The sequence below is a fragment of the Hylobates moloch genome, unplaced genomic scaffold, assembly GCF_009828535.3.
Source record: "Hylobates moloch isolate HMO894 unplaced genomic scaffold, HMol_V3 SCAFFOLD_6, whole genome shotgun sequence".
NCBI classification, from domain to species: domain Eukaryota; kingdom Metazoa; phylum Chordata; class Mammalia; order Primates; family Hylobatidae; genus Hylobates; species Hylobates moloch.
In genome coordinates this window covers 139,821,903-139,849,238 of record NW_026652281.1, presented here as the reverse complement: position 1 = coordinate 139,849,238, position 27,336 = coordinate 139,821,903, and the positions used below count along the sequence as shown (strand labels likewise).

General features: G+C 36.2%; 1 pseudogene; it reads right to left on the bottom strand.

The window, feature by feature from the left end:
- Positions 1-21,420: 21,420 nt before the first annotated feature.
- Positions 21,421-27,336, bottom strand: part of LOC116470643 (ADP-ribosylation factor-like protein 2-binding protein) — a 58,444-nt pseudogene continuing 52,528 nt past the window's right edge.

Genomic DNA, 27,336 nt, shown 5'->3' with positions numbered 1-27,336 from the left:
TTAGAGACAAGAGTCTTACTGTATAGCCCAGGATGGAGTGCAGTGGCTATTCACAGGTGTGAGCCTACTACTAATCAGCGTGGGAGTTTTTTTTTTTTTAAGTTGCAAGATTTTTAAAATTGTATGTGCTGTATGTTTTATTTGTTTGTTACTGTGTTGTACTGTATTTTTTAAAGTTCCGGGATACATGTGCAGGATGTGCAGATTTGTTACGTAGGTAAACGTGTGCCATGGTGATTTGCTGCTCCTATCAACCCATCACCTAGGTATTAAGCCTAGCATGCATTAGCTGTTTTCCCTAATGTTCTCCCCCACTGACCACTGCCCTTCCGCGGCAGGCCCCAGTGTGTATTGTTCCCCTCCTTGCGTCCATGTGTTCTCATTGTTCAGCTCCCACTTATAAGTGAGAACAAAGCATGGGAGTTTTGACCTGCTCTGTTTCTGACCTGGGCCAGTTCACCTCTCCTTAGGCAATGTGGGGGTCTCCTGCTCCAGAGAGGTTATCATATTAATGCCAAACTCAGTGCCTTAGTGCAGCTGTCCTCCTCCATCACCCTCCAGAGTAGTCGAGACTACAGGTACACGCCACCACACCTGGCCTATTTCTCATTTTAAATGAGACAAATTATGATAATCCTCCCAACCAATTTCTTAAAATACAGATACAACACAGGGAAACACCCACATATAAATACAAACTATTATTTTAGGATATAACGTACTTAAAACATTAATTTGTGACCACTAAAATAACAATATGAGTTTCAACTAAAAGAGTCATAAGAGGAAACCACCCTCCCTCCAATTAAGGAATTTCTATAAAGAACCAGTGGCCTATACAGAAGAAAGAAATACTTTCCCCAAAGTGACCTTTCCAAGAAAAACCCTAGAAGAACATGATTATTAAAGGCATCAAGGTCTGGGAGAGCGAGTGGGCTGTGAGCTGTTGCATAGGATGATTGATCAATGCCTTCATGCCCCAGCTTCTGGGAGGCTGGCTTAGTGTTTGCCCACAGGTTAACGACTGAGCCTATTTCTCCAGATAAAGTTGGAGATCTACAGGAGGACACTGTCTTAGTGAGCTTTGAGACAGAGAAAGTATCAGGCTTTGCCCCACATAAATTTAAGGACAGGTAAGGAGTTTCCAACACTGGAAAGGCATGCTTCTTCTCTTCTCTAAAAGAAAACTCCAGGAGCTTTGTTTCCCTTCCCTCAACACTCCCCCAGGTGACTCTTGGAACTTCAGTTCTTTATTCACTGCAAAGCAGACAAGACATTTTGCTTAGATGTAGGACATACACTTTAGCTTCTAATAGGAATCAAACTAAAAGCTCATTCATATATATCCACAGTGAACAAAGATTTGCTCTGTAATAGATTGATAATCAGACATATTGTTTCTAATCTGCATCACAGGATGAAACAAATCAATAAAGTGATGTCTAAATGTGCTGAAGGAGAAGAACATCATCGTTAAAACCCAATTTCAGTTGAGCTTCACAAATGAGGACAGAATAAACCAATTTTTAGACTTAATCAGGAATTAAAACATTTATGCCCAAACCTAAATCTGGTTTTTGCTTAATATACTTCATCAAAAAATAAGTAAATTTGAAAAAAAGAGTAGAGTTTAGTATATAAAATATTGTGTTGAGCGTAATCATGTAAACTCGTAGTTAGTTCTAAATAAATGTTGATAATGAAGATTTGACAATCTGGAACAAAAATTACAAATTATTTCAACAAAATCTAGGAAATGAAAAAAGGAAAGATAAAATATATGGTAACATCTTAACTCATTCAAGGGATACAGTGTAGACATTAATTATTGTCAATAATACAATGTAGGTAAATGTAATAGTTACATAATTGACTATTACATTCGTGTGTATATAAATATATATACATATACATGTATATAGGTGTGCGTGTATATATATATTCCAAACAAATAGAGAAAAGGAAGTAACATAAAATATATCCAGCTTGGCAAATTTTGAAAAAGAAAAATGTATACCACTTGGAAATATGATACACACACAAAATGAGATGAATAACTGACTCCAAATAGTAATGATTCTAATGTTTAAAGTATATTTTCCCATGAAAAGTTTCTCTAAAGTGATCACACAATTCATTTAGTGGGTGATGGTTACACTAAAATCCAGACTTTGTCATTATGCAATATATCCATGTAACAAGACTTCACTTGTACCCCTTAAATGCATACAAATAAAAACAAACAAAAAATAAATTTAGAAGATACTTATAAGAAACATATAACAATTTAAAATATAGATTGAGCATCCCTTATCCTAAACGTTTGGGATCAGAAGTATTTTGGATTTTGAATTCTTTTTGATTTTGGAATGTTTGTATTATACTTACAGGTTGAATATTCAAAAATCCCAAAATCTAAAATTCAAAATGCTATAATGAGCATTTCCTTTGAGCATGATGTCGGTGCTCAAAATAATTTCAGGTTTTGGACTTCTTTGAATTTCTGACTTGGGATCCTCAACCTGTATAAGAATGTGGAAATTGTTATAGAAATAAAAACACATAGAGACAGCAATGATTATAGTTATATAAGAAAAAATTGAATTCAAGGCAAAAAGCATTAGATCAAATGGGAATATTTAATATAGTTTAACTATAGAAGTCACTGAGAAGTTATGGAAATAATATGGAAACATAATACAAACAACAGCTTCTAGCATCATGGTGTCAATTGTTAAAGAGAAAAAGAGAACTTAATAAAAGACATTAATTAATTCATTTAATCAACAAATATAGTTTGAATACTTCAACTGTGTTAGGTATCAGGGATATAGCAATAAAACAAAACAAAACATAAAAGGTCGTCATCTTCAAGGAATTCACATTCTATTGTAGGGAGAATAATCACTCACCAAATATATATCCATTAGGTGAGATGTTAATAAGTAATTTAAAGAAAAATAAAGCATAAAGAATAATGAGTCAGGGCTATTTTATACAAGGTAGTCAGGGGAGGCCTCCTCAAAGATTTGATATTTGTGTGCAGAGCACAAAGGAAAAACAATACAAGCCATGCTTATATCTTATGCAGTAGCATCCCAGGAAGAAGAAATGGCCAGTACAATGCAAGGTAGGATCATGTCTAGACAGGAGGTCAGACTGGATGGAGTGGAATAAATGTGAAATCAAAAAGCAAACAGGAGGCCAGATCATGCAAGGAATAATGTGTCATAGTAAAGACTCTGTATATTATTCTATGAAATAGGGAAATAAGTCTTATAATCTGATTTTGTATTATGATTGTATATTTAAAACAATCTGTACTGCAGTGAGGAGAATAGTCAATAAGGGTGCAAGCATTGACACAGGCAGAATAGGTAAGAGATGATGATAGCTTGAATCAGGGTGGTAGAAATGAAGGTTGTCAGAGGGTAATGAGACTCTGGGTTTTGAAGGCTTGTGTTTGTTGACATATTGTCATGAGATGAGAGTAAATTAAAAGTCAAGAATGACTCTAGAATTTTGGCTTGGGCAACTGAAGGAATGGAGGTGCCTTCTATAAGACAAGAAAGATTGTAGGAAACACTAGTTTGAGGGAACTACTCAAGAGTTCTATTTATGACCTGATAAGGTTGAGGTGTCTATAAGGCATTCAGATGGAGATGCTGATTTGGCAGTAGAATATATGAGTCTGGATTTTATGGATAGTGTCTAACCTGGATGTGGAGATGTAGAATTGGCAGTACTTGTAATATACTAATACATACATTGCTTTAAAAGGGTAAAACTAGAATGGGTCCAAAGTCTGACCTTGAGCACTTCAATGGTTAGAAGAGAAGGGACTAGAGGATAAAAGAGTGAAGGAGTAGGAAGATAATCAAAGACCAAGTGAAGTGCTTTAAGAAGGAAGGAGCTATGAAATGCAAATTGTTATTGATAAACCAAGTAAGATAAGGATTGATCATTGACTGTTGAATTTAGTATTTTGAGAAATGATATGAAAAATACTCTGATAAGAATAAGAGATAATGTAAGAAGAAGAAATGAACACTGAAATTATAAATAGCTTTTTGGAGGGGCTTTGTTGTAAAGAGGAACAGGGATACAATAGCTGGTATACAGGAAGAATTCCTTTTAGGTGCATAGTTATGATTTTAGTATGTTTTCATGCTGATGGGGCTGAGACATTAAAGAAAGGGAAATTGAGAGGGAACGAGAGAAAAATTGCAAGAATAGTGTTTCTGAGATACTCAGACTTGACATGTAAGTGAACAGGTGCACAGCCATACGCTAATCAGAAATTAATACAAAAAAGATAAGTTGACTTATGCTAAAGTGAAAAATGTCCCCAAACTTTCAGTGGAGTAAAATACAAAATGTTCATTTTTCACTTAAAATTTATTTGCATTGTGGATCTGACCTGGCTTTGTTCTGTGTTGTCTTTGTTCCATAATCCAGGTTGACAATGTAGTCTTTAGCTGGAACATTTTCTACAGACAGCAAAAACCAGATATGTGAACCATGAGATGGCTTCTATACTTCTGATCAGAGTATACACATTTTATTTCTTCCAACATTTCATTAGTGAAGCCAAGTCATGCGGTCACTCCTGGGCTCAATGAGATGGGGATGTATAATCTTTCCATAAATTGGGAAGTCAATGAAAGTTTCTGCTGGTAATATTGCTCCTTCAATGGCAAATCTCACTGGTTGTTTTTTGTTTGTTTGTTTTTGTGGGGGTGGTAGCAAGGAGGGGAGTTATCAGTACTTTCTTTTCTTCTGTTTCTTAGAAATCAAACTCACCTGATAATCTTTAGTAATTTATTCCTTTTCCATAGAATCCTCTTGGTTTTACTCTCTATTTATCCTCCACTCCAAATCATCTTATTATTCTCTTACTTTTCATTAGAGCGTTAAACACATACCCCAAATTATTAGTGACTGTAAACAATTCTTTTTTTAAAGGAGGGCTTTATCTTCAAACACCTGCAGAAGGTAAGAGAAAATGTTTGCAATAAAGCAAAGAAAGGAACTCAGAACAGTTAGATTTCCATACAAAATAGCTTATGCTAATCCACTTCTGCTTCTTGGAATATGGAGTAAATGTACTTTCCCCTATTCAACCAAAAATCCTGGACATTATATCTAAAACAAACATAAGAAGACTGAAATGAAAATAAATAGGCAGACCAGCTAAAGACCTTGGTACTCAAGGCATGAGATGGTGGTGAATTCCCTGGGTTTTCTTTTTTTTTGCCTCACATATCTCAGACATGGAGCTGAAGAAGCTGGCAACCTCAAAACACCAACTGATGCAGTCAAAAAAAGCTTGAACAAAAGCAAGCTCTCTCTTGTCAAAGGACCAGGAAGAGTGTGACCTAGCAAGGCAAAAACGTTTAGATAACTGCTCTATTCTAGCCAAACGCCACAGAAAGACTGTATTTCCACTTCCATCCACACCAAAAAAAAAAAGCCTAGTGGTGAGCCTAGTCTCATGAGGCTCCCTCACACCAGCACTGGAATAATGTCAGAGAAGGTCAAATAGGGACCTGGGACTATCCTTTCAAGAAAACCATCATGAGCTTCCTCTGCTGTGATGTGGCTGATAATCACCTGGCGAACCTGAACTTCTATCTCCACCCATCAGGAAAGAGGTGACACCTTGACCCACCGAGGTGCTGTCAGAGGTGGCCTAGTTGAGACTCAGAACATTCGCTAGCGACTGAACGTTAACAAAGACTGCCCCTGCACTGTGGTCTCAGTGAGGCCACATGGGAAGCAATAACCAGGCCCTTTTACCCCTCCCAGCCAAGGAGGCATCAGTGGAGGCCCAGTAGAAAGACAGAATTTCCAAATACCCAGCCATGAAAAGGAGCCACCCCCTGAGGTGTCAGTAAAGAGCAAGTGAAGAACCGGGACTTCTACCACTGCCTGGCAATAATGAAGCAATATATCTCCCTTCCTCTGCTGAAACAGTGCCAGAGAAAGCCAGCAAAAACAAAAGGTTAAATAAAATTCAGCATAATACCCAATATATCTAGACTTCACTAGAAAATAACTTGTCATAGCAAAAGCTAGGAAGATTGCATACGGAAAACAAAAATCAATATATGTCAACGTCAAGATGACATGGATGTTAGAACCATCCGAAAAATATTTTAGAGCAGCCATAAAAAAGTGTTTCAATAAGAAATTATGAACATACTTGAAACAAAAAAAGAAATCAAAAAAGAAATAGAAAGTCTGTATTAGTCCTTTCTCATACTGCTGTAAAGAACTGCCTGAGATTGAGTAATTTATTGAAAAAGAGAATTAATTGATTCACAGTTCAGTATGGCTGGGCAGTCCTCAGGAAACTTACAACCATGGCGAAGGGGAAGCAAGGCACCTTCTTCACAAGGTGACAGAAAAGAGAGTGAATGAAGGAGAAACTACCAAACACTCTAAAACCATCAGACGTGACAACTCACTCACTATCACCATAACAGCATGGGGGAAACCACCCCATGATCCAATTACCTCCACCCGATGTCTCCCTTGACAAGCACTGATTATGGGGATTATAATTCTGGATGAGATTTGGGTGAGGACACAAAGCTTAACCATATCAAAGTCTTAGCAAAAAACAAAATAGATTTATAAGAAACCAATAGAGATTTCAGAGCTGAAGAAATACAATAACCAAAAGGAACGACTCAGTTCATGGGCTCAGAGCAGAATGGAGGGGAAAGAGGAAAGAATCAGTGAATAGAAAGAACAATGAAAATTACCCAGTCTGAACAACAAGGAAATAATGCAATTAAAAAATTAAGAAAGTCTCTGGAACCCAGTGGACTGTAATTAAATATCTAACATTTATGTCACTGGCATTCCAGAAGGAGAGAATAAACACAGCAGGGATCAAAAAGTGCTTGATGGCTGCGACTTCCCAAATATGACAAAAAAACATAATTTCACAAATTCAAGAATCTGAGCAAATTCTGAACCGGATAAACCCAAAGAAATTAACACAAAGACACACCATAAAACTTCTACTACTATTAATACATACAAAGAAAAATCTTGAAAGCAAAGAGAGAGAGACAAAAAAAGTCATACCTTACCTATAGCTGAACAAAAATTCAGATACAGTGAATTTCTAATTAGGAACCATGGAAGCCAGACACAAGTAGCCCAACATTTTTAAATGCTGAAAGGAAGGAATTCTCAACCCCAAATCCTAAACTCGGTGAAAATATCGTTTAGGAATGAAAAGGAAATCAAGATATTCTCAAATGAGGAAAAACACAGAGAATTTCATTTCTGCAGACTTACTCTAAAAAAATGACTAAAAGAAGTTCCCTAAACAAAATACAAATGGCAATAGATGCTATGTTGAAATATAAGGAAAAAAGAAAGACTCAGTAGCAAAAATACAAAAAAAAATACGTCTCTTGAATTTTCTAAACCTTTTATGGTTGAAGCAAAAATTATCTAATTTGATTACAAATGTACATAGTGAAAATATTTGAGAAAATTATATTACTAATGGAGGAGTTCAAAGAGACTGAAAGGGAGGTATGGTATATATACTATATATAAATTTATAAAATCAGGATAGTAGCAAATTAGATAAATCAAAATTGAATTCCAAAAAATGTTGAAGTATTCTACAGAAAGGCAAGAAAGAGACAAACATAGAAAAAAATATCAAAAAGTGAAATGGTATATTTAAATTCTAATATGTTAACAATGACATTAATATAAGTGGTCTAAATATATTAGTTAAAATACAGAGATTGGCAGGGTAGATAAGAAAAAATCACCTCCATGTCTACTAACAAAAAAATAATCCAAGGACTTTCTGTACATAAGAAACTCACCTCAAATATAAAGATATAGTCAGGTTGAAATTAAAGGAGAACAGATGAATCAAAAGAAAGCATATTAACATCAGATGTTAATATCAGATAAAGTAGGCTTCAGAACAAAGTAGTATTCCAGAGATAGACATTATATAATGATATGTTTCAATCTTCCACAAAGACATAGGAATCATAAATATGACACTACACAATACCAAACAACAGAGTAACAAAATATGTGAAATAAAAGCCCAAAGGAAGAGAGAGAGAGAACTGAACTAAAATGGGTACATAAATCCACAATTATAGTTGGGCTTTAACACCCTTTACTTAGCAATTTATATAAATAATAGAAAATCAGCCTATAGAAATACCATAAAAACTATTTACAAACATAATGTAATAGTTATAAAATATTTCACCTAAAATATCAGAATATACTTTTTTTAGTGTACATGGAACATGTGCCAATGTAGAACACATCTAGGGTCTTAAAAATAATCTGAACAAATTTTAAAAAATTGAAATAATACATATTGCATTCTGTGACCAAGGAATCAAACTGGAAATGAATAATAGAAAAATATCAGGAAAGTCTACAAGCACTTGATAACTAAACCAAACAGGTCTAAAAAATTTCTATGGGTAAAAGAGAAAGTCTCAAGAAAAAATAAAAAACAGTATTGAACTAATGAAAAGGAAAATGCTATGTATCAGAAGAGTGAAATGTGGCTAAAGTAGTGCTGAGAGGAAAATTTACAGCACAAAATACATACATTTGAGATGAAGAAATATGATAAATCAGTAACCCAAGCTTCCATATCAGTAACCTAGAAAAAGAAGAGCCAAGTAAACCCAAAGCAGAAGGAAGAAAATAATAAGGATAAGAGCAGAAATAAATGAAACTGAAAATAGGAAAACAGAATGATGGAATTTATGTTTGAAACAGAGAGTTAACTCTTAGAAACCATGATTGACAAACCTCTAGCAAGAGTGAAAAAGAAGAGAGAGAGAAAGAAAGAATACATTTTACTAAAATCAGGAATGAAACAGAAAATATGACTACAGACCTTGAGACATCAAAAATAACATGTGTATATTAGAAACATTTCTACAAAAATAAATTTGACAACTTAGAATAAATGGATGAACTTCTCAAAATATACAAACTGATACTCATCACCCAACATAAAATGGTAGTTTGAGGAGCCCTGTAACTATTAAGGAAATTAAATTGGTAAATAAAAATCTTCCAAAAAATTAAATTAATTCCAACAGCCACATGGTATCTCTAGAGAATTCTACAAAACATTTAAAAGAGAATTAACACTAAATTCTATATAAATTCTTCCAGAAAATATAAGAGGGAATATTTTTCAATTCATATTATAAAGCTAGTGTTACCTTGATACCAATGACAGGAAAAGACAATATAAGAAAATGCTGTGTGTGTGTGTGTGTGTGTGTGTGTGTGTGTGTTGTGTGTGTGTGTGTGTGTGTGTGTGTGTGTGTGTCTGTGTGTATGTGTGCATGTGTGTGTCATATAGGCAAATATAATTGAGCAATACATAAAAAGAATAATATACCATTACCAACCTGGGTTTATTTCTTAAATGCAAGGTTGGTTTAATATTGAAAAATCTATCCATTAGTATACTATATTAACAAGCTATAGAAGAAAAATTACCTGATAGAAGTATTTGACAAAATTTTTCATTTCTTAAAAATTTACAGAAATCCACAGCTAGAATTTTACTTAATATTAAAAGACTAAATGCTTTTCCCCTAAGATTAAGAACAAAAAAAGGATAACTGTTTTCATCACTCTTATTCAACATGTAATTCTGGAACTTCTAACCAGTGCAATAGGCAAATAAAAGAAATGAAATACATACAGATGAAAACAAATACATAAAATTGTCCTCATTTTCAGATGGCATGGTTTTCCACACAAAATATCCAAAGTATCTAAAAAAACTCCTAAAACTGACAATTGAATTTATCATGGTATTAAGATACAACATAAACTTCCAAAAATTTGTCTTATTCGTACATATTAGCAATGAACATGGGACATCAAAGGTAAAAATACAATGCTACTTACAATCATTAAAAAATTAAAATAGTTAGAGGTAAATCTAACAGAACATGTACGCTGAAAACTACAAAATGCTGATGAAAAAATTCAAAGAAGAATTAAGTAAGTGGAGAAATCTATAGCATATATTCACCAGTGAGAAGACTCAACATCAAGATGCCAATTTTTCCTAAACTAACATACAGATTTAACACAAATCCTATCAAAATCCCAGAAAAAAATACAGACAATATCATTCTAAAATAAAAAGACAAAGGAACTGGAACGGCTTAAAAATATATAAAGAATAAAGTGGGAGAAACAAGTTTACCTGATTTCAAAACTTATTTATATGTCTATAGTAATCTGACTCTGTGGTACTGTCAGAGACAGACAGAGACCAATGGAACACAACAGAAACCCAGAAACAGACCCACACTAATATGTCCAACTGATTGCTGATAAAGGAGCAAATTGATTTCATTGAGGAAATATTTTTTTAAAAGAAATTGTGCAGGAACAAAATTTTTTAACAAATGGTGCAGGATATCATAAACACAAAAAAAGAACCTCAACTTAAGTCTTACAGACTATACAAACATTAAGTTAAAATTGATCATGAGTTTCAGTGTAAAACATAAAACTATATAACGTTTAAAAAATCATAAGAGAAAATATTCAGGATCTAGAGAAAAGCAAAGTATTCTTAGATCTGACATTGAAAGCATACATACAATGAAAAACTGACAAAGTAGACTTCAAAATTAAAAACTTTGTTCTGTGAAAAGTTCTACTAAGAAGATGAAAAGACAAGTTACAGCCTGGGAAAATACATTTGCTAACCATACCCCTGACAAAGAACTAGAACTACAGTATATAAAGATCTCTCAAAGGTCAGCAGTAAAAAACAAAACAAAACATTCCAATTAGAAAAATGAGCAAAAGGCAAAAGAGAATGTACAGATGGCAAATAGGCACACAAAAAATATCATCAATGTCATTTGCTGTTAGGGAAACACAAATAAAACCCTAACATGTGACTACGTAATGGTATACCTAAACATAAACAACACTAAATGCTGGTGAGGATGTCAAGAAACTGGATCATTCATACATCACTTGTGGAAATATTAAAGGGTACATCCATTTTGCAAAATGATTTGTCAGTTTCTGAAATAACTACACATGCAACTACCATATGACTTATTAATTGCATTTCTAGGTATTTGTCCCAGAGAAATAAAAACTGATGTTTACACAATGGCTTGTAAATGCATGTTTATATAAGGTTTATTTGTAATCATCAAAAATTGGAAACAACCCAGGTGTCCCTCAGTGAATGAATGGTTAAATAAACCATGATACATCCATACCATGTTATACTATCTACCAATAAAAAGGAACAAACTATTAATACATGCAACAGCCTGATGATAGGTCTGTGTATCGTGTGGTTATGTTTATAAAGAGGCAACACGAGGGATCCTCTTGGTGATGGGAATGTTCTGCAACTTGATGGTATCAATGTTGGGATATTCTAGTTGGGATATTGTACTACAATATTATAGAATGTTACCATTGAGAAAAACTGGTTAAAGGCTCCACAAGAGCTACCTACATTATTTATTAAAACTAAATGTTAATCTAAAATTATCTTAAAATAAATGGCTTAATTAAGAAACAAAAAATTATCTTATTTTTTCTTTTTTTTTATAGGCGGTATTTAAGTATACTTACATAAATCAAAAGATACACAGCCATCTTCCTCTATGACAAGCAGGAATTGACTCAGTACATATCTAACAATAACATTTATTTATTTTTGTTTTTGAGATGGAGTCTCACTCTGTTGTCCAGGCAGGACTGCAGTGGCATGATCTGGCTCACTGCAGCCTCTACCTCCAAGTTCAAGCGATTCTCCTGCCTCAGCCTCCAGAGTAGCTGGGACTACAGGTGCCATCAACACGCCCGACCAATTTTTTTATTTTTAGTAGAGATGAGGTTTCACCATGTTGCCCAGGCTGGTCTCGAACTCCTGAGCTCAAGTGATCCTCCCACCTTGGCCCCGCAAAGTGCTAGGATTACAGGTGGGAGCCGCTGGACCCGGCCAATAACATTTAAAGCTCAGACACTTATTCATAAATCATTCACACAACTTAAAAAAATACTCCACAGCTGTGAGCCTATGTGCAAAAGCTCCCATCATGGAGTTGAGAGCTCAGCATAGAGCTTAGGAGAGATTTTAGCTTTCATAAAGACAGCTAAAAGTGAAGCCACAAATTTGACACTCAAATGTTAAACAAACAGAGCTTTGTAACTCTGAAGACATACCCTCTACCAAATATACTTGGCTACTGCCAACCTAAAATAATTAAGAATTCTAGGCCGGGTGCGGTGGCTCATGCCTTTAATCCCAGCACTTTGGGAGACCGAGGCCGGCGGATCACGAGGTCAGGAGATCGATACCATTCTGGTTAACACGGTGAAACCCTGTCTCTCCTAAAAATACAAAAAATTAGCTGGGCATGGTGGCAGGCGCCTTTAGTCCCAGCTACTCAGGAGGCTGAGGCAGGAGAATGGGATGATCCCGGGAGGCGGAGCTTGCAGTGAGCCGAGATCGCGCCACTGCACTCCAGCCTGGGCAACAGAGCGAGACTCCATTTCAAAAAAAAAAAAAAAAAAAAAGGGAATTCTATAGAAACATAGACAGTTTAATATATATGATTTTGCCTTGAGTAGATTGGATCTGGATTATCAAAAAGTTGCTTTTAGATTTTTATTATATAAAAACCATATTTATCTTTTGTGCCTTCTGAAAAGTTGAGGCCAAAAAGACAATTTATGCTAAAGGTTTTGCTATTGACTTTTTTTTTTTTTTTTTAGACAAGGTCTCGCTCTGTTGTCCAGGCTGCAGTGGCATGATCATGGCATCATGGCCCACTGTAACCTCTACCTCCTGCACTCCAGCGATCTTCCCACCTCAGCCTCCCGAGTATCTGGGTCTACATGTGCATCCCACCAAGCCCGGCTAATTTTTTGTATTTTTAGTAGAGACGGGGTTTCACTATGTTGCTCAGGCTGGTCTCCACCTCCTGGGCTCAAGCAATCCGCCTTCCTGGGCCTTCCACAGTGCTGGGATTACAGGCGTGAGCCACCGCACCTGGTCCTATTGACTCCTAAAGTCAAGTGGCTAGTTTTTCCTTGTGTTCATAATTTTGCTGACTCATTATTGAGACTGGCAAAATGATTTCTGTGTAATGATTTTCTGTGAACATGCGTTTATAGTTATTTTGGGGCCCTTTTGAGTCAGTGTTCACCAACGCGATCTATATATTACATGGTTAGATTCTCAAAGGAGTTCTCATTTTTGTTCTCAAATTTGAATATCCAGTGGCAGAACTAACGGTTCTGGATCATATAGGACCACAATAATGACTTGTTGGCTCCTGTTGAGTTTATGTAAGCAGAAATTAAATGTTTTTAAACATTTAAGCTTCTCAAACTAGGTTGCATGTTTTCTAATACCTTGGTTTCCAGCCCAATATCTTTCTTCTTCCAAGGTTGAGATCTGTGATTTGCTGCAACTAAATCTCATATCCTGTGTGCTGCAAAGAGCCTTTCTGGGCTCTGACAATTTGGGGATCCACCGGCTGTCACAATTTGTTGGCATTACCTGGCCTTGGGTCCACCTGTCAATCACAAGCCGTATCTCACACTACCCTTCTCTCAGTGTTTTGGTTCCTGCTTCCTCTGTCACGAATGGCACCTTAGTCTTGATAGAAGCTGATTACCCCAGCCTAAGCAGGGTTATGCCTTGTTTAGGTGTTGAGTTGGGTTATACAAATAAGGCATTGAATATTTTGAAATCCATTACATTTTAAAAAGGGGGATTAAGGTATAATAAATCATAAAGTGGTATATTTATTTTGGAATGAGTGAAAGCTCAATAATTATTTGCTGACTGGAATATTTTCTACATTTTAGTATTGACCCAAGAGGTCAATTATATATAGGTCGAATTGTACAAATGAAGCATTGCAAATGAATGCAGCAATAACACATACAGACTGGACAGGAAAAAAAGCTGGCATTTAACCAAACAAAGCTGTAACTTTTAATGACTTGTCTTTTTAACATGCTTCTCTGTCAATTACTGTCACAGAATCATATTAACATAAAGCAGTCTTTGTTTCTGATTTACTTTTTGTGTTAAGGCCATGCATCTTTTGTCTTCATTGCCTTGGCTTAAATGTGTGACTTCTAACATCATTTATGCATTATTGGAATCAATAAAATATTGAAACAATGGGGATTATGTTCTGAGTATTTCTGTGATCATAATTTTTTATCTTCAAAGTAAAAAATGCAGGTCACAGGATAATGAGATACCAAAAAACAAGAAACTTCTTTATTTCTATGGAGACTTATACAATGATTTTATTTGAAATTGGCTGTTTCAAAGACATTGTTTTGCAGTCTTTTGAACACAAAAATGCTTTAAGTTAGATTCTTTCGTTTAATCGTATTCTGTCTGATCAGGGTATGTCAGCTAAACACTAAACTCCCTATGGGAGCTTGTTGTCACCATGGCAACCAGATTGCAGTTTCCAATATCTGTGTAATGAAGTTCTGACATGTTTTCAGCACAATGTGCTAAGTGGAGGTTTGTTTCACTAATTAGATAGCAAAAATAATCAATTCCTTCGTGATCAATGATGTCACAAATTATACAGTAGATAAACCTGAAAAACTTTCTTAACTAGTACTTTATATCTTAGAGAAGTAAAATAATAAAGTCATTTCTAAATTTATCTGGTTAACTAGTAGGATAATTATTGTATCCTGAGGATGAATTTAATACTATTCTAGTTCTTTAGAGGTTTATAATTGAATTTGTACTATTCTAGTTCTTTAGGTGTTTATAATTGAGGTAAACTTATGAGATACATAAACCTGAAAATAGATTTCTATGAAATTTTTCTAAATAGAATATGGACCAAGGTCTCTTAATTCAGAGCAAGTAGGAAGAACTACATAACAATTCCCAAATATGGACACCCTTAGTTCAGGGACTTACAAGTGACCAGGAGTGTTGAGATAGTGGGTTTTCCTTAAATGAAGGGTCAACCATTCCCTGGAACAATTGGAAGAGTTGCTCTTTCCACTCACCTCTCCGTGGTCCTCGATAATGAAAACTTCTTTATTCTACAGTTAATCAGAACCCTCCACTCTTTTCCCCTTTGTCTACTCCTGGCCCTTTCTCAAACCCTGTTTTTATAAGTGCACAGGGTCCATGATTGAGAAAAAAAAAAAATCAAAGGGAAGCCTAGTGATAATTACTTTGTCTAAGACTCAAGGGGAGACATGTTCACTTTTTGATCAAGGATGTACACTTAGGCCAAAACCTTTTTTGAGTCTTTGTTTCTACTTTGGCTTAGGCTAGGGGAGGAGAAAGACTGTTATCAGGATATACCCTGAGATGTAACCCTGACATATATTTATGAAGCACGTAATATAGCACCTAGCACATAATATGTAAAGAATAATGGGTATCTATTGTAAAGAATAATGGGTATCTATTGTTAAAAATAATAGTGATCATGGTGAAGTTAATAGAGTGTAGGCTATATATGTTGCCATAATATGGGATAGGCTGTGCATAATGAAGTAATCTAGGACAGACCATGCATGGTCAAATAATGTGGGGAAGACTATATGTTGTCAGGAATTCAGGGAAGGAAAATATTACATCATAATGAATTGATTGTATACATTGATATAAGAAAGAATGGCATTTTAGTGAGCAGAAGAGAGTTTAGAAGGATATTCTTAAGGTTATCATGACCTAGGAAATTAGAAACAGGGAATTAACAATGTTTGTATGGAGGACACTGTCAAGTAAAGTGGCAATATGGTTGATTCTGGAGGTCGCATGTGAGGTGGTTTAGGTCATTTTCTTTACTCTCACAGAGGAGGGTGAGATGGGAAGATAATCGTATAATATTTTCCATCTCAGGGCTGACTAAGCTGTTCTGGCTATCTAAGTGCAGGACAGCCCCTTCTATTACTTCCTGGTGGTCTTGGAGATATGGGCTTGGATGAAGAGGATGAGCTTACCAAATACAAAAGAGTCATTTTTTTTTTTTTTTGGTCAAAGTATATTCTCCAGGACAGCCCAATAGCCCACCAGTGACCCTGAATCTAGATTCTCTTCACATGCTCTCTTCAATAAGCGAGGGTCTGCGAGTTATTTTCAATGTTTCAAATGCCTAATGGAGACCACATATTACTTACTCTCAGTTTATATCTGCATACCAAATTAAACTGAAATCCAATAATTCTTCACTCTAGCTCTTGCTGATCTGTGGTAATTATGCAGTCACATGTGTCTTCGTGGTTCAAAAATTCTTAATACATATGGTTTGAGAGATATTTTACAAAAGCACGGGGTCCGTGATTAATATGGTTTGGATGTGTGTCCCTGCCTGAATCTCATATTAAAATGCAGTCTCTAACATTGGAGATTGGACCCGGGGGGGAGGTGACTGGATCATGAGTGAAGGTTTCTCATGAATGGTTTAGCACAGTCCCTCTTTGTGCTGTCCTCGTGATAGTGAGTAAGATCTCTGGAGATCTAGTCATTAAGTGTGTAGCACCTCCCTCCTCGCTCTTCTGCTCCTGCTCTGGCCATGGGATGTGCCTGCTCTCCCTTTGCCTTCCACCATGATTGCAAATTTCCTGAGGCCTCTCCAGAAGCTGAGCAGATCCCAGCATCATGCTTCCTGTATAGTCTGCAGAATCATGATCTAGTTAAACCCCTTTTCTTTATTAATTACCCATTCTCAGGTATTTCTTTATGGCAATGTGAGAATGGACTAATACAATGATCTAGAAAAGGAAATAAAAGAGAATTACAGTGGTAAAATTTGGAGAATTACCGATTTGTTCATTCCCTCATTCATTCCACAAAAAATTTGTTGAGCCACTACTGTGTGCCAGGCACTTTTCCCAGCACTGGGGACACAAATATGAATACAGTAAAGGGTTATTCTAGCAATAAACTTGGAGTCATTCTTTTTAGAAAAAAATGACTCTCATTAGTGTACCTTAGAATCATTCAGCATTATCCATATTTGCCAAAACTGAGACTGCCTTGGATTTATCTCTGAAGAAAGAGAAAAGAAAAAAATGTGTCAATAGTTGTTCTTTTCAGGCAGTATTAAGAAGTATTAAGATTGAGTATTAAGAAAATACGTAAGTGCTAACTCTCCGTTAAGTAAGCCACTCATTGTCTGGGTGGAGAGTTAGCCCTTGTTTATTTTCAATAAAATTACCTCCAAAAGAAACTCAACCGGATAGAAACGACTCATTTTATTTGATAAAATAATGAAAGAATTGTCACAAATTATTATGGGTGTGTGTTGTCCCTGCTTCTGTATTTCTGTGCCTCACAGCTGCACTAATATGGTTACTCTAATAAAAGAAACAGATGTTGGCTGGGAAAGCAAGGCTATAAAAGCCAAACAGACAATTGCATAATTAGCTTTCAACTATACATTGTACCTTGTGGAAAGCAGCAGCATGAACCTATAGGAATCTATTAATACAACAGAGATCAGCAAATCCCACAGGTTTGTGAAACCCACCGTTTTTCCTGTGCTTTGTCTTCTCTCCTTTGATCAAAATTAGTGTGACAAGTACTTAGACATGAACTTTTTAAAATACCTTTTATCATTTCAATTAATCTGCCTAAATTAAGGAGCAAGTTTTCCAATTTTCAGAAATTTAATTGCCTACAGTTACTGCTCTAAAGTGGCAAAAACAAGGGGACATTAAACTGCTGCTGCTTTACATAGCATAAAAAGGCATTTTGATAGATTCTTAGTCTTCCCCAGGTCACCATGCCATTGCATTTCCCAAAGAGCTGAGTATGAGTTAGAATGTTTTCAGCAACCACTATTACAAAACCCTATCAACAGTGGCTTCAATATTAAAGGCAGTCATTCACCTTAGATGACAAGAGGTCTGGGGGTACATGGGTCCAAGGTTGACTCAGTAGCAGTTGTTGGTGCAGCATCTCTGGTTCTCTTGTTCCTTCCTTCATGGCTAGAGGATGGTGGCAGCCTTGTTCTGCCTCAGGTCTTTATAGGTAAGAATCTTACACAGGAAGCAAAACAGGTGAATATAAAAAGGCTTTATTGGCGTGCCTCTTTTCAAGGAGGAAAATCTTTCTCTGGCACATACAATGAATTTAGAGTACTTTGTATTGGCAAGAACTGAATCACCTGTTCATTCTAAGACCAATTTCAGGTAAGGGAAATATCATTTTAATGATTTGCTTAGACCACTCATAAGTCATTTCTCATAGCTAGGCACATGGCTGCTCAAACAAAATTAGATAGTTAGCAAGGAAGAAAGGCTGGCTATTGTATCGGCACTTTAGAATACCTGCTAAAGGGTTCTGACATAAACACAGGTCTTTCCTTAATTGTTATAGCTTTACTTCTTTACTAATGTGCCACACCATTAGCAACTTATAATTGTACAGTTTCAAATTTCTACAAGGGGTTAACATTCACGTTATCTTATTTGTTCTTCCAAGCCACCCAGTGGAGAAAGTAGAAGGGGGTATAATTTCCAGTATTTCACTGATTTGCAGAGGTTCCTAGGTGAAGGAACTTGCCCAGGGTTGCACAGCTTAAAAAAACGTAATCTGGATTTTAATGTCTTCTTACTGCAATCTGATGCTCCTTTTACAAAATATTCCACTGTAGTCTTTTGTAGCAATGAAAGTCACTTTGTCTTCCCACTTGGCCATGCTTGTGAATAGCAGAGGAAGTCCTTGACTTTCTCTTCACCTCATGCTACAGGACTGTTATGAAATTAGAAGGAGGTTTGTAATCCCATAAGACCATGTGTCCTTCATTAATTAATTCAAGAATAATTTATTAAATATCACCTCTACCAAGCACTGTATTAAGTTATGAGGATAATAGAAGACAAGACATTCATGGTTACCGAAACTTAGAATCTGAGAAAAGTGACCAAACATGGGATAATAAATCACATTAAAGTCTGAGACATGATTTGAAGGGGAAGTATAGGGTTTGTTGAAAGTACTTAGTCAAAGCATCAAATCCGATCAATGGGAAACGTGGTTAGAAAAAATTTCCAGAAGAATTGCTATTTAATCAGAAACTCTGAAGGTCACAAAGAGGGAAAAGACAGTGATCAATATGCAGTAATTGCTCAACAAATGTTTTGGAGTGTCTTTACAAAAACACCTTTACTGAGATATAATTCACACAGCATACAATTCACCCATTTAAAGTGTATGCTTTAATGGGTTCTAGTATATTCTGAGGGTTGTGTGTCCATGAACAAAATTGATTTTAGAACATTTTTATTACTCCAGAAAGAAACCACATATCCCCTACCCATTACCCCATCAAAATCCTCCTATCTCCACCCCACTAATCTACTTACTGTCTCTATAAATTTGTTTATTCTAGACGTTCCATAGAAAGAAATTATAAAATATGTAATTTCTTTGACTTTATCCTTTTAACTAGCATGTTTTCAAAGTTAATTTGTGTTGAAGCATGCATCAGTACTTCATTCCTTTTTATTGCCAAATACTATTCCATTTTATGGATATAACACATTTTATTTATTCACTCATCATTTGATGGGCATTTGGGTTGTTCCCATTTGTTTAGCTATTATAAATAATGCTGCTGTGAACATTCATGCATAAGGTTTTCTTTGTGGACATATGCGTTCACCTATACCTGTGAGTGAAATTACTGCATCAATGTTTAACATTTTGAGAAACTGCCAGGCTGTTTTTCAAAGGAATCACACCATTTTACGTTCTCACCAACAATGTATGATGATTTCATATCCTTACCAACACTTTCTATTTGTCCTTTGTTTTGATTATAACCATCCTAGTGTGTGTAAAGTGATATCTCATTATGGGTTTCATTTTAATTTTCTTGGTGGCCAATAAAGTTGAGAATCTTTTCATGTGCTTATTGGTTAGTTTCATATCTTTTTTGTCCTTCATGGTGCAAAAGTATTTAACCAACACATCATTACAGAAAAACACATAGCTTGAAGCTCATTGATGTGAAAAGTCAGTACAGATCCTTGTTTTTACTTTTAGAAACTCAAAGGATTGGGAATTAAGCTGCTACTTTTTTTTCCTAGATGTGTAATTTATACGTTTTCTTGTAAGTAATATTCTACCAAACATTGTACTAAACCAAAGCAGACAGATGACCAGTAAAGCTATTTACTACCTTCTGCTCATATTGAGCTCAATCAGTGGAACACTATCTTGGTAGGAGAGATTTTTATAGGAAGAAGAAATTATAGAGTCTGTACATACCCCAACAGTGAACCTAACAAACTGGTTTATATAGAAAGGATTTTCTGCAAATATGCACAGACACATTTAACATGCTATAGGAAGAAGATACCTCCAACACACAGCATACATTCATTAGTGCCCAGTAAAATAGGAGCAAAGGACAATGTAGGAAGCATTTTTGCCTTTATAGCACTAAAGACTACAAAGCCCATAGCATATAATACTTCGATCTTTGAATAATCATGAAAATTCCAAGATGATAGCCACTAGGTAAGCTTGAGTATTCATCTCTCTCTCTCTCTCTATATATATATATATTTTATATCTAAAAGATAAATATATATATTTATATCTATTTTTACATATAAATATATATATATATATGTAAAATAATGCTAGAATTGTAGATAGACTTCTAGAAACAGTGATACTACATCAGGACCAGAAGAAGACATAGTGACACAATGACTGCAAATGTTAAGACTAGTAGTTGACTTTCACATGTAGTTTTTAGGTAAAGGTCATCTCTTTCATCAGTTGATTCCTAAAGCCAAGGCAAGCTGTCATAGAAGATTCCGAAATATCAAGACAGGCAGCTGGCTTGAGTAACACGCTAGATAAATATAAAAAACCCACTGAGACTGAAGGACTGAAATTCTGAACCATGTACAAAAGAGCTGTGAGTGCGCAAAAAGATTCATGCAAAGCTCCTGGGACAAAGAGGGCTCCTGATGGTGGGTTATTCCATGCTGTTAACACACCAACATGTATGCTGGGCCAGGGACCCTCCGGGTGAAATACTTGACGTGGGCTTTCTTCAGAGGGGTCTGACTCAGAAGCATCTGAGAGCAGTGTTTACTTGGGGAGGAGAGGTGTATTACGGTTCCTAAACGCTTCAGGAGGCGTACTAAGGTTAATGAATACAAGAAGGTGTTTCAGGAGAAATATGTCCAGCAGGGTTAGGTCATTTTGGTTTTGGCCCATCAATACATAATGTGAGGGAATAGTTGCAAAACACAGTAAGTCTTTCCAAAATATATTCTTAAGTCATTATTAGCTGAGCCTATTGGCCTTTTGGGCTGGTGACATCCAGAATGATCTCATTCATTGGCTGGAGGTAGGACCTAGTGCTTCAGATCGTTCTGGGAAGCTAACATAGAAGACGATTTACACAATGAAGTCACCAGTAAACCACTGCTTAAGTCCAATCCCAGCCTTGTTTTTCTTCTTTGTAGCCCAGAAATCGTTCTTTAAATGCTATCAAACCTGTAAATGTGAATAGCATGTCAAATATGTCACCAACCACTTCATCTTTATGGTGCTGTAATGTTGTAAAGGCTGCCATGTTAAATCCAAGCATCTGCCCCAGCAGCTGGTCTTTAAGAAATATATTCATTAAAAGAAATATATTCATTAAAAGTAGGCATGTAGGTGAGTTTATTCTCTAACGTGTCTTCAAATTCCTGACAGTATTTGTCCAAGAAATTTCTCTGTAATAACTACAAGTCGTTATCCACCATAATGTAGTATAAATATCCAGTTACAGCATAAAATTGTTCAGCAGAGATGGAGGAGAAAGACAGTAAGAAGTTATCTTCCTCTAAGTGTTCATCCTCCCTCTGGAGCAGGCCTTTTGGTCTCCTATCTCACCTGCGACCCAGCAGATGGCTCTGTGTGTTGCTGTGGCTGCCTCTGTACAACCCTGCTTTGGATGACTGTCTATCAAATTCTTTGCCATTTTTAAATTGGGCTATTTATCTTTTTATTATATACTTGTAAGAATTCTTTATTTATTCTTGGTGTAAGTCCTTCATCAGATATATTATTTACACAACATTTCTACTACATTGAATTCTTTTTGCCTTCTTACTGGTGTCATTTGAAGCAAAAGAAAAAAGGTTTCAGCCAGGTGTGGTGGCTCACGCCTGTAATCCCAGCACTTTGGGAGGCCGAGGCCAGTGGATCACCTGAGGTCAGAAGTTCAAGACCAACCTGACCAACATGGTGAAACCCCGTCACTAATAAAAACAAAATGAGCCAGGCTTGGTGGTGTGTTCCTGTAGTCCCAGCTACTCGAGAGGCAGAGGCAGGAGAATTGCTTGAACCCAAGAGGGAGAGGTTGCAGTGAGCTGAGATTGCGCCATTGCACTCCAGCCTAGGCAATAAGAGTGAAACTCTATCGCAAGGAAAAAAAAAAAAGTGTTCAATTTTGATGATGTCTGGTCATTTGTTTTTGTTGACAATGATGCTTGTGTTTTGTGTCAGATATTAAAAAAATTGCATAATTCAGGATCATGATTTTCTTTTAAGGTTTTATAGTTATTTTTATTGCTTCTAAGATTCTATAGTTTTGTTATAACTCTGAACTCTTAAGACTTTGGTTACATTTTGAGCTAATTTTTGTATATGATGTCAATTGAATGGTTGAGATTCTACTTCCAGTAAGTCGTGCTAATTGTGGGACTGTGGTCTGTATATCAACATCAGCCTCACTTGGGAATCTTTTTCAAAATGCAAATACTCAGGTCCCCATCCCAAATCTCTCAATCATAACCTTTGAGGTTATAGCAGAGAATCTGCATTTTCACAAGTTCACAGGTGGTTCTTATATACTGTAAAATTTGAAAGGTGTTGCCTTAGAAAGTTGCAAACAACTTTACCATTCATTCCTACTAACTAACCTCCTCTCCAGCGCTACCATGGGAAAGTACCACTTTAGTGGTAACTGACAGAACATCTTTTATTTTAAAATGGTAGATAGTAACCCTCAACATTCAGCAAAGGGTGACTCAACGTCTCTGACTGTTTCAAACCAAAAGAGCTGAAGGATCATCTTGTCCAACTACTGCTTTTAATATAGGAGAGTTAATGATGAAATCCAGAGTCTATATTTTCATATGGTTTAAACACTGGCTTAAATTTATGTTCAAGTAAAACCTTTCTGTGGACTAACAAAAGTCTATAGACTCTAATTTTGTGGGGTCTGACTTATGACACACATTCACACACACACACACACACACACACACACACACACACGTTTTGTTTTTTGGGTTTTTTTTTTTTTTTGAGGTGGAGTCTTGCTATGTTGCCCAGGCTGGAGTACAGTGGCGTGATCTTGGCTCTCTGCAAGCTCCGCCTCCCAGGTTCATGCCATTCTCCTGCCTCAGCCTCCCGAGTAGCTGGGACTGCAGGTGCCCGCCACTGCACCCGACTATTTTTTTTTTTTTTTGTATTTTTAGTAGAGACGGGGTTTCACCATGGTAGTCAGGATGGTCTTGATCTCTTGACCTCGTGATCCACCCACTTCAGCCTCCCAAAGTTCTGGGATTACAGGCGTGAGCCACCGCACCCAGCCTGTTTTTTTGGATTTTTTTTTGAGACAGAGTCTTGCTCTGTCTCCCAGGCTGGAGTGCAGTGGCATCATTTTGGCTCACTGCAACCTCTACCTCCTGGGTTGAAGCAATTCACCTTCCTTAGCCTCCTGAGTAGCTGGAATTACAGGTGTGCACCATGACACCAGGATAATTTTTGTATTTTTAGTAGAGACAGGGTTTCATCATGTTGGTCAGGCTGGTCTCGAACTCCTGACCTCGTGATCCACCGGCCTCAGCTTCCCAAAGTGCTGGGATTACAGGCATGAGCCACTGCACCCGGCCACACATTAGTTTTTAAAAATTGCCTTTCAAATATATTAGGACATGAACCAATAAAAAATTATAATTCTTGGTGAAATGTTTGTTCTGAGGAAAAACAGTTATTTTATAAATTGTCTTTAGCTTGAAAACTGAGAAGACATAGTAATACAATATACATAGTTCTAGGCTTATCATAGTTTACTGATGTATTCTGTAATGTGATTAGCTATTTATTCCAGCTTTTTCTGTATATTTTGATGTGGCAAACATCTCAGCAGTAAATAGAATATAAGAAAGACAATTTCAGAGTATGCAGTTTTGATCACATGCTTTTAAAGGAGGAAGACAGTCAACCTATTAAAGAAAACTCAACTTATGCATGAATTCTAGGATACATGGGTTTATTTGAATAAGAGATTAAAAACACCGTATACCCTGAACACATGTATCGTTTGGTAACTCTTAAAATAATAGTTTGAAACTAGATGGTATTGAATATTGTCCTTTTTATCTATGTCCATTACATACAAACACCCACACACATTCACACACATGCGTTAAAAATAAGCCATTCAAACCACACCAATCTCCTGTATATCTAGAATATACTCTATCCTGGTCCATCAAATAATTCTACAAAAGGACTGAATCACCAAATCACTGCTTATAAGTAGGTTTGGTCTCATAGTTGGAGCTTTTGAAGACACAGATTATTATAATTGCAGGTTAAGCAAAAGCTCTATATTGGCTTGTATTCATGTCATGTCCTTTGTGAAATGTCAACTCCTCTCTATTTTTTTAAGAGAAAGGCAAATTATTATTGCACAGATGGAAAAATTTCTGGCCTACATGGGAATGACTTCCCTTTCCATTGCCAAAGATAAAAAACAGCACAAGTACAGTTGTTCCTGCCAGGTAGAGCTTTCATCTCAAATAACTTTTGACATGTAAGATTTATACTTATGACATAAACATTTGTAGCTCTCCATGGAGATGAGAAGTGTCTAAGAACTTAAACTCTGTAGCCACATAGACCTGCATTCAACTACTGCTTCTACCAGCTACTAGCTGTGCAACTCTGGACACGTCACAATTCTAAGTCTCAGTCACTCCCTTTCTGAAACTGAAGGAGTGTGGATACCTACCTCCTTGTCCTTATTTGAAGTCAAATACATAAATTCGTGCATTCCAAATAATCCATTTAAATCCATGAACCCATTCTATAATTTCAAAGTTACTTACAGAAGGGCTAAAGGTGATGACCTAAAGAGTACCAAGTTTTAAATGAAAACTTTTCAGAGAATGTACTCATCCCTTCTAATGACTATCTCTTACTTTTATGATCCTAAGTAAATATGCATTAGTAATTAATTTTCTATTTGAGCCATCTTGTAGATTTCTCTAAGCTTCATTCATTTGTATAAACCCAATCTCAAATATCCATAGAATTTGTAACTCCAAGTGCACAGTTGACTTCATAACTCTCAACTGATTTATATTTTCCAATGCCTAACTTTCAGAGAGTGTTAACTTGACAGATAAGAAATATTTTTGTCTTTTCTTTCCCTCATGGATCTTCCTGAGAGAAACACCTAGAAAGCCCATGAGAATGGAAGGGAGAGAAGCTCTTTATTGTGGTTTGGCCAATGACTGCTGTTTTTAACATGCCAGTTCCTATGGGCAAAACACAAAAAGAAAATTGCACTTAAAAAATAGTGTTCCATGCGATCTGAAGAAAAGTCTGGAAATTCACCTGGGTTTCTCAGGAAATTAAAAAGCAGGAAAAATTGTACCAAAAAGATTAAGACAATTTTTAGATTACAAACATTTTCTGGGCAAGGATTCAAACCAATTCAAATAAGCAGCATAGAGGAGAAAAAGGGAGGATTCAATGACGACTGGGTAACACAAAATTGCAGGGTTAGGTTAATTGGTATGGGTGGGAAGGCTTCCTATCAGGTTTAAGCAGTGAGCGTGTCTAAATAATGCTGAGAAAATTGAGTTAGAAAGTGTACACACAACACTTAGGAACCATGATGATTGCATTTCTGCTTAAACCAGAGAGCGAGCTGACGGAAATCTTTTTGCTGTTTATTCACATGTGCAAGAGAGAAAGGACATCTAGAATTAAATCTGAAGGCAAGCTCATGAGCTGAGTTCGTTGTCTGCAGCTCTAATACAATGATCCTGGTTGCAGATCTTTTTTAAAGTGCTTTTACTTACTTAGCTTCTCACTTACGTCAAATAAAATTTGAACAGTGAAAGTGCATAAGCTTAATTTCAGAAGGTTGGGAAAGCAAGCATAATCAGTTTTCTAAAATTTTGTATATAATCATCATAGCAGTCAAAGTTGATTTTACAAATATTTCTGTTTAGTTTTTCATTCAGTCTTTTTGAAAGAGTACATATTTGCTAAACCAAACTTTAAACCTGATAGTTTTTTATTTATGGAAAAACTGGACGACCTTGCTTGGAAAAGAGAATGTTGGACTATTTACATAGAATATTTCTAATGCTATTAAAAAAGGAGATGGAAAGAGAGGGGTGATTCAGATCATCAGTTAGTATTTGTAAACCTAACAACAATATGCATTTTCATGCCCTTCCTTCATACATAAAGTTACTTTCCCCAAATATCTGGCACTGTTTTAAGTAGTCAATACCATTCTTTAAAACATCACTCGAGTGTTTAGGTTCCTCACTGAAAGCAACTGAAACAATCTCCCGATACCCTGAGGAAAAAAATGAATTTAATAAAAAGCTTTAGGAATTCACAGAGTGGACTAAAGCCTAGAGAATCAGACTTGTAAGGTATAAGGAGGGCAGGAGAGGTAGAGGAAAAGCTTGCCTAAGGCTTGGAATCAGGGAGCACAGTATCATATTTAAGAAGTCAGGAGTTCAAGACCAGCCTGGCCAAGATGGTGAAACCCCTGTCTCTACAAAAAAACATAAAAATTAGCCGGGCGTGGTGGCACGTGCCTGTAATTCCATCTACTTGGGGTGGGGGGGTGGGGGGCTGAGGCAGGAGAATCCCTTGAACCCAGGAGGCGGAGATTGCAGTGAGCCGAGATTGCACTGCACTCCAGCCTGGGCAATGAGGGTGAAACTCCATCTCAAAAAAAAAAAAAAAAAAAAATACAACTGTCCTTCCTGTTTACCTCCTAATCAAGTAAAAAAGAGTCAACTGGGGACCATGTGATTTGTGCATGTATGTTCATGTGGCTGTTAATTAAGTGGGCAGAATAGGATTCTATAGCTCTTGTCTGCCTAGCTTCTATACAGGGATGTGATGTTCAGTAACCCACCAATTATATTCGCAATGAAGAATTGCCCTCCAAGGAGGAAAGGTGTTGAATGCTACACACACACACACACACACACACACACACACACACACACACA